This window comes from Diachasma alloeum, unplaced genomic scaffold, assembly GCF_001412515.2.
Source record: "Diachasma alloeum isolate Michigan unplaced genomic scaffold, Dall2.0 Dall_scaffold_00186, whole genome shotgun sequence".
Classification (NCBI taxonomy): Eukaryota; Metazoa; Arthropoda; class Insecta; order Hymenoptera; family Braconidae; genus Diachasma; species Diachasma alloeum.
In genome coordinates, this window is record NW_021680352.1 from 461,582 (window position 1) to 470,505 (window position 8,924).

At 35.8% G+C, this 8,924-nt stretch overlaps 1 protein-coding gene across 6 annotated transcripts in view; it reads left to right on the forward strand.

Annotated features, from left to right (window-relative positions):
* LOC107048295 (afadin) overlaps positions 1-8,924 on the forward strand; it is a 60,699-nt gene that overhangs the window by 1,192 nt on the left and 50,583 nt on the right. The gene's annotated exons all lie outside the window — the stretch shown is intronic.

The window sequence follows — 8,924 nt, forward strand, 5'->3', positions numbered from 1 at the left end:
GGGGGGGGGGGGGCGATGATGAAGCTTGGTTACGTATTGTGAGTCATGGAGTCAGGAGTTTGAGGATGAGAATGGGAAATCGTAGGGTTTTAAAACTTCAGGTGTTAATGAAGCTGAAACTAGCGAAGGATTCGACAGCAGAAGATTTGTCATCTTGTTTGATTTGTCATTTGATGTTTGGCGAATCTAGGGGTTCACAAATTTTTTAAAGCAATGTACAAACTCTTTCGCACTTAAAAAACATTTGTATATATGATTATTTGACTCTCCTACGCTTGGATATCCCCTAAATTGAATTTTCCGCTGATGAATGGTCTGCTAGCTTCAGCTTCATTCAATTTAGGGGATATTTAAGGGGAGGAGGGTCAAATAATCATGTGTGCAGAGGTTTTCTAAGTGAAGTGGTAAAATGGTACAACTTAATTTTGACTATTGACCGGTTTTCAATGAATATCTCGGTATCTAAGGGAGATAACAAAATTTGTGTTATAACCTTTTTTGTAGAGCCGATTGAGTGCTACAACAAATGTAATTACGGATATTTCGCTATCTCCCTTAGATTCGGAAATATTCCCCAAAAACTCAACTGGGAGATGAGTGGACAAACCGTTTTACCACTTCGCTACTGATTTTTACTTAAATTTGTCTTCAATTCGTCGCTAATGAATGGATGGAATTGAATCTTTTTCTTTCAAATGTAGGTATTTTTAGCCCTATCGATCACCTTTAATTCAAATTTAATTCATCGAGTAGATTTTTCAATTTTCGATTTTTTGCGAAAATCGGTTGTCCCACGATAACTAAAAAAAAACGTTCGGAATTGATTGAATGGTGGCTTAAAAAATTTGTTTGAATGTCCTTTTGACCGAGTTCGAAGATGAAGGCGATAGCAATAATCGTTATTTTGATTAATTTGTAAATTTGCAAAAATTTTGTATTTTTTGAAAATCAGAATTCCGGGGATATCTTTGAATATCATGCTTCAAATGACTTTAATCATACTTTAAAATGTTTATTTTAATGTCATTAAGTCCAAGTTAAAAGATGATTACGATAGCTATATTGCTTAATTTGATTTTTACGATGTTGTTGAAAATTTAGAATTTGTCGTGAATTTCCCTGAGAGTGAGCTTTTCGATGATTTCTTCAAATGTGATGTTTCAAATTCATTCAAGTATGTGTAAATAAAATTTTTCTATTAACATTTTATCGAAGGGCTGAGGGGAGAGATAGAACTGTAAAAAATACAATCGGTTGTGTGGAAGAAAGGGATAATGAGAATAACGATGATGAGTAAATTAGTTGAAAAGAAATCTTATTCAATTTAATAAAACGAAATAAACAATTAATTAATTCGTAATAATTATTCGAATTATTTATTTTATTTTATTCGTAATAATTCGTATTAATTCGTAGTAATTATTACGAATTAAATAATTAATCAATTCGTAAATTAATTAATAAATTCACTGGGCGCATTTAATACCTGGGTATTTCGCCTGCTAAACTTACATCAACTCAGATGGTCGTCATCACTCAGGCACTCGTTCTGTGAATCGTCCTTTATGTATTTATTCAATGTCGCGTATGCTGAGGCGTGGTTTTTATCGCCGAGGGGTTCGCTCGGACTATCTTATCGCCGAAATAATTCGGGGCAAGTGCGATATCCCCGGGGGTATCGTCGGCGTATTAATTGGGGGATTTATTAATTTATTAATTGCGCAATTGCGGGTGAGGGGTAGACCAGGGGACGATGACGATGAAGCCGTTGGTCACGTATGAGTCATGAAGTCAAGATTCCGACGAAGGAAACGGGAAATCATGGGAGGCTTTTAACACGTCAGGTGTTGGGGATTAGCTGTGATAGAGAAATTGTAACGTCTGGAGGAGGACCTGCGCCCGGCCACCTTCACACGTATTTAACGATTGTAATTAGATTAATTGGAGGAATTAGTCGATGGTTATGTGGGATGTGCATTGGGTTGGGAAGACGAGAGTTGTCATTCAGTTGTAAATTGTTTGATGATAATAATTACTTTTTTTTGTTCGATAATATCGTGTTTTTTAAGAGTTTAAAATGACATTTTGCGCGGAATTATATATTTTTTTAAACATTCATTGTTTATAAATTATTTTTTATATCTAAATTATTTATAAACAAATGTATTCATTTATTTATAAATAATATTTATTTATTTAATTATTAATTAAAAATGAATAAATTAATAATAATTTTATCGTTATTAAATTAATTATTATTAATTTATTTATAAAATTATTATTAAATTGTTATTAACATTAATAATGATTAATAATATTATTAAGTGATTAATCTTATTATATTAATTTATTTATTTATAAATAATTTATTCTTTGTATAAATGATTTATTTGAAACGTTTCTTTTCACCATTCAAGCAATGATTACCTTAAAAATTTATGTACTTGGCTCCATAGCATACATCACATCAAGTCTACTATATTTTTCAAAGGCGGAAATGTCTCGTAAACTTCACTTTTCGATGAGATCATTGTTAGAAACTACGCTACATGGTTTACACTCGCGATAAGAGAATGAGTATTTTTATCAATTACCGTGTACACAACGAGATACGCTCCTCAGCGCAATGTATATAGGTAAACGAACTCGAGTTTACCCCAAACAAATAACCGGGAAATTCAACGAATAACACCGCCCACAAGTTGATAACAGGGAATGAAATTCCAATCCCTCGTACATCGCAGACATAACTCGCGGACACGGCAAATATGATGACTATGATGATTTTTGTTGAATCGCAACAATGGCACACATTAATTTTAATAATTTATTCGTGTATCTATCATCTCAGAGCAGTCATTACGTTCATTAATTCGAATATAAATAATTCAATTAGACTTTTAATTCAATTCGAGGGTGAAATTGACCTGGGAATGACCGGACCCCAGGCCAACTCTCACATTAGAATTATTTTCATGTTCACAATAGTGTTTTGTTAGACTGCAATTTACACAATTCACGGTTGTACTCGTTTAATTTTTTTCTTCTCAGCGAGGTGAATGGTTTGGAGAGAAAAACACATGGCTGAAGTTGTTTATTCGTTGGAAATATTTTTTTATGCGAAATTCCGCGGTCAATTTTTTTATTTAAAAAGGGAGATGAATAGAAAATGGAATTCGATTTTTCTGGAGAAATTATTTTAGTGGGATTTTTTCTATGGATTTTTTTTAATGGAAGGGAAGGGAAATAGTGGAAAAGAATTAGACAATTCATGTCGAGGAATTCGTATAGAAAATATTTCAATAGAAAAAGTTCGATAGAAAAATAAAATTCTAGACTTGTTCTATAAAATAATTTTTCGAACAGTAATAGAATTTTCAATAACAGTTCAATAGAAATCCAAAAAAAATCTATTTTTCTATAGAAATTATTCTGTTGAGATATTTTCTATAGAATTTTTTCTGTTTAATTTTTTTTATGGAAAGGAAAGAAAAACAGATTGAAAAAAAATCGGAGAATTCATGTCGAAGAATTCCTCTAGAAAATATCTCTATAAAAATGAAATTTCAGTGACTTTTCCCGTTAAATAATTTCTATTGGACATTTTCGCTCGAAAAACGCGTGATACCTTCGAAATTCTCCAACAAAAACCACCCAAATCCCCCCAGAACCACTAGACCTTCAATAAACATTCCATCAGAATTTTCCATAAAGAAATTCGCCAGATTTTACAATTATTTTTTCGTGCATATGAAATTGCCATCAACCCAGACACATTGATCACGGCTGTACTGTGCCACTGGGGCACCGTGAGCTCAATGCTCTCCAGAAAGAAACAGGTGCCTCCATGACATTCTCTTACGTCGTAGTAATCGTAAAAACCTCTCCCACAAAACGATGCAGTCATTCCACATTACATTGAGCCCCAGCAAGAGGCATTGGCATCAGTCGTTCATCGATTCAAATGAGAATCATCGAAAAATGTCTAAATGAAAATGTCGAGAGAGAATAACAGCTCGCATTACTCGACACGGAGTGTATGGAGTTAAGTGCAAAAATTGTTGCCTCGATATTCTTGTTCAGTAGTACTCCCCTTTCCCCCTTTTGCCCCGCTCCATACGAGTCGCCCTACCCTTTCCCAGCCTCCTTTTCTCCCCAGCATCCATTCTTCTATCTAATACCCACTAGTCCGGTGGCCGACCTGTCTTTCTCTTTCCTTCTACACTCGATTCATGATGAGTTCCATCACCACTCGCTTCTTAAATCTAGCGTATGAACGGGGAGAAAAAAGTTGGTGGAAAATTACCAAACAGGTCGAGTATCCCCATCAAAAAATATATTATAGGAGCCAATTCCATATATTTTTCACATTACGTTTTAAATGGAAGAAGGAAATTTATATGGCGTTCCACATCTTTGTGGCGTCATAGGAAACGATTGGATGAGAAATTTCGGTACACATTCGTGGAGTTTGCAAAACCTTCGGAAATGAAAAATTATAATAATTAATAAGTTATAACTAAAGAGTGGATAGAAATTTAGTTGAAAAAAAAACAATTTTTGAAACTCAGGGAACACCTCCGAAAAACTCTTCTCGAGATTGCAATGTCAATGACAATGTCGTTACAACTTTGCTTTTCAATTCACAACAGGCATCATTTTTAAGGACATTTGTCATCTTTAGAGGTCCTAGCACGCCATTTCTCGACCCGCTCTTTCATTTGAGCCCAAAAAAGCATCGTAAAAAATTCATTCATATTCAAAATTTTAGCAAGAGTTTAAACAATTTTTATTATTTATTTACAAACAACGAATGTTCAAAAAAATGATTCTGTGTCTAATGAAATTTTAATGACGCTGAAAATTCACGATTTTTCCCAATTTTTCTCACGCAATTTAGTTGACAAATCAAACAATCCTATGAACAAAGTCTCTTTCACTCATTTTCTCACCCCTCGATTCCCCTAAAGCACCCCTTCTACTAGCGAACCTTTCCCTACCGTCACCTTCATATGATTACGTAACAACGACCCATGGGCTTCAGTATTGCACCTCCAACTGCAATAGCCTGAAATAAAATAAAATAAATGGTCCCCACCTAATCATCGTGAACAGTGAACCATATCCCGGACACCAGGAGCAGCTAAAAATTACGCAGTGGAAAAAAAGGTGCGGCGATATCCTCTTCCAAGACTATTTTCTCCCCCCGTCTAGTCAATTGCTCTTCGATAAACAACAGTTCTGGATAATTACGAGTGCCAGAGTCAAATCCATCGTTCAGAAGCGATCGTTCACACCGAGAGAAATATTCTGAACTGTCTCACGTAATTTTTACCTAAAATCACGGATTTTTTCCAGAGCGTTCCGTAATTTTTACCCGAATCTCCCGTGAAAAATAACGATACCGTCACGGAGAGAAAAATTCAATAAAAATTACCAGAAAAAAAACTCAAAAATTATGTTTCGAAACGTAATCCGCGAGCAAAGTAAAATTCAATAAAAAGTGTGAGTCGGAAGTGAAATTCAGTAGCGAAGTGGTAAACCGGTACAAGTCAATTTTGACTATTGACTAGTTTTTAATAAACATCGCGGAATCTAAGGGAGATGGCAAAATTTTTGTTATAACCTTTTTTGTAGAGCCGAATGAGAGCTATAACAAATGTAGTTACGAAAATTTCGCTATCTCCGTTAGATTCGAAAATATTCCTCAAAAACTCAACTGGAAGATGAGACGAATTAAACCAGTTTACCACTTCGCTACTGAATTGTACGAATCGCCACGTAAATTCAACGATTTGTTCCGTAAAAATTAACCAGCCGTCTGATGACTCACCGCTGTGGAGACAACAAGTCGTTCCGTAATTTTTCCCCAACGATTGAGAAATTTTGCGGAACGGAACGCAGAGATAACTCACTAGCTTCATAAAAATTGTTGAATGTTCAAGAATTTTTGATTTTGGAGGTACAATAAGTCGGCAAATTTCTGTGAGATTTGACTTCTTCGGGAAAAATAACGTGACAATTTCATATTTTGTTCGGTGATGAAGCTGAAAATTCACTGAACGTTTCAGATTTCTTCTCTTCCATTCCCATAAAAATTGCCGGAAAACGATTCCCCATTGCGGATTACGTGAATTGTTCCGTCATTTTCACTGAACATTTCTCTCAGTGCAGACGTTTCGAGAGATTTCGAGAGTGACGACGAATAAATTTCGAGGAAAATGGGGAAAACCCGTGGGTGGTGAGATCAAGGGGTGATGTCGGTGGACGAGACGAGCCTAGGATGAATAAACAGGTCTCAAGCCGCGGCATGAATGTACCTCAACGATTTTTTCATGAGCTCCACCTTCGTGTCATTGTACACCAGAACTAACGCGTCATTCCTCTTCACTGGGTTTTTCTTAAGACCTACTGAATAATTAAAACAGCGGAGGCTTTTCTTTATGCCGACGGTAACTGGAATTCATGTGCTCTCGTTTCAGCCTTGAGATGTGGGAAAAGAGGTTTATAGATTTTTTACGGGATATTTATCGTCTGGAAGATTTAGAAAGTACCTTCATTGTTTTTAAATCATCATATTTGAGGGAAACCGCTCAACGGTTCAAGTTGAGGATGTTTAGCCAGTGCCGGAAAATTCTGTAATTTTTTAGACTGACAGCAGAACATTTAGAACTAACTTTTCAAATGTTAAAAAATTGCAGGCGGCTGCATCTTCGATACAGCTGTAATTATTATACGTTGATACCGTCCAACTCCTTGAATTCTCTCGAATTTTCTAGAAACTCCTTGAATTACCTCGAAATTTCTATAATTTTTTAAAAATCCGATAGATGGCGCTGCACATAAGGACCGTTTCCCAAAATGACCATCCATATTGAAACCATACACGTATCCGCGTCAAAAAAAAATTGATCGCAATAGTCTCGGCAGAAATGAACAAACTAATTTTTCTTTATACGCGGGCTCTCATGAAATTTATGTTCAAATTGATAATTCACCTACTAGAAGACTCTAAAAATGGAAATAAAAATAGAAGGTAATGAGTCAAATCATACTGAATCCAATGACCAGAGAAAAATCTGGGGTACCCCGGCAAAAAGAGAAAATATTTGAATGATACTATCCCACAAAAGCGCATGTTAGCGCATGCATTTGCTGCATTTTATCTATTTAATTGCTAAATAGCGAACATGGGTTGGTGGATTGAAATTTGTATCAAAGTGAAGGGAATATCTTCATCTCTCAGTCAAAAAAAAATCAATTTCTTTTCAAGTACTTGTGATTTTAAATAGACATACTTAAATTCGACTAAGGCTCATATCAAAATTTTTGTCAGAATCTTCTTTTTAGCTCTCAATTCGCTCTACAAAAAAGGCAGGAGCTGGTATCGAAATAAAAAAAAACACTCCTCACCCTTCACCGATTCATTATTGAATTCATCTTGTTTACATGACATCTGCTACCTCTGGCATTTTAAAACCACAAAAACTCGATAATTATTATATTCATTATATAACTCGTTTCACTCCTTCTGATCAATACGAATGTTGCGTTATTACATAATAAAATTTTCTACTTCCGAGCCATATGTCGGTCGCAAGAACTCGTACGAGCCGAAGCCACTGCATTTCCAAGACTTCCCCCGAGTCTGCTCTAGCTCGCATTGCCCACGGTGCGCGATAAAATTATTCCATCAATTGTACTCGCCTCCGATTCACAGTTAATTGAGTGAACTAAAATCATTCCGCATTTTTTTCCTCGTCATTTAGTTGGGATGAAAAATCTGGGTTGAACTGAAAATTGGGATTTACGGCACTCGGTGCACCTGAGGTATACGTTAACCTCTCAATTCCCTTTTGCTTGGGGACGGTGAACTCATCGAGACGTCAGACAATGGGGGCATATGTCCTTTCATTGATGATCCCCCATGGGTACCGGTTTTTTTTTCCCGAAATGGTCACGCGAATGGAAAAAATCGGGGGATCGCTCAGCCTCAACGGAAAGATGAGACGCATTTTTTTTTATGAATAAGAAATATTTGTGGGGAAGTCTTTGCGCAAATATTGAGGCTGTTGGGGATAATCCGCTGGGGAGGCGCAGCCTGATCAAATAGGTCATTAGAGGCAAATGATAAATCGCTAATCTGCGAGACAATTCGTTTGGTTTGTTCTGAAAAGTAAACTTTTTCAATGTTCAGTAATTCGGGAGTGACTGGGGGAAGGTCTATAATTTTTTTTTTGCTTTCAAGGATTTCTGTCTGTCCTGAAAATGAAATTGAATTCATTCAAATCGCATTGTTTATCTAGGGAATAAATCATCACGCGTTGAAGAAGGGAATTCAACAGTTGAATATTCGTTCATTTTCAATTATCGATAATTTAAAATGAGTCGAGTGAAATGCCATTTTTTTTTGAATTTTAAGGTTTTTTTCGCGTTTCAAAATCGAATTGAATTTATTCAAAATATTGACCTTTGGAAATAATTTTTTTTTAAATTCAATCCTTCAGCAGAGTAAACTTTCAAGTTTAAAACTGCTTAAATAAAAAAAAAATTTCAATCCTTCAATCCTCGAAATTTCTTTTTTTTCAATAATAATTTTTTTTTTCGCACTTTAAAGTGAAATTTAGTTAGTTTAGTTTATCCAAATTGCATAATTCTTCCCGTGAACAAAATTCAATTCCTCGAAGTCTCATATCAATTTTCCCCGAAATCTTTCCAAAATATTGAATTTTGGAAATACAATCGGCGCATATTCTCACCCAGCTGAGCGTGTCCAAGTGTTGTGCGATGTTGTGCGCACCTGGTCAGGAGTTTGGGATACTACCGGCACACGGGGTGGACGCCGTGGACGCTCATTGGTGACGCCATCGTGCACCTATTCACAGGAGCGTACCACGTGCCCAAAAGCCCCTTGCCCCCCCCCC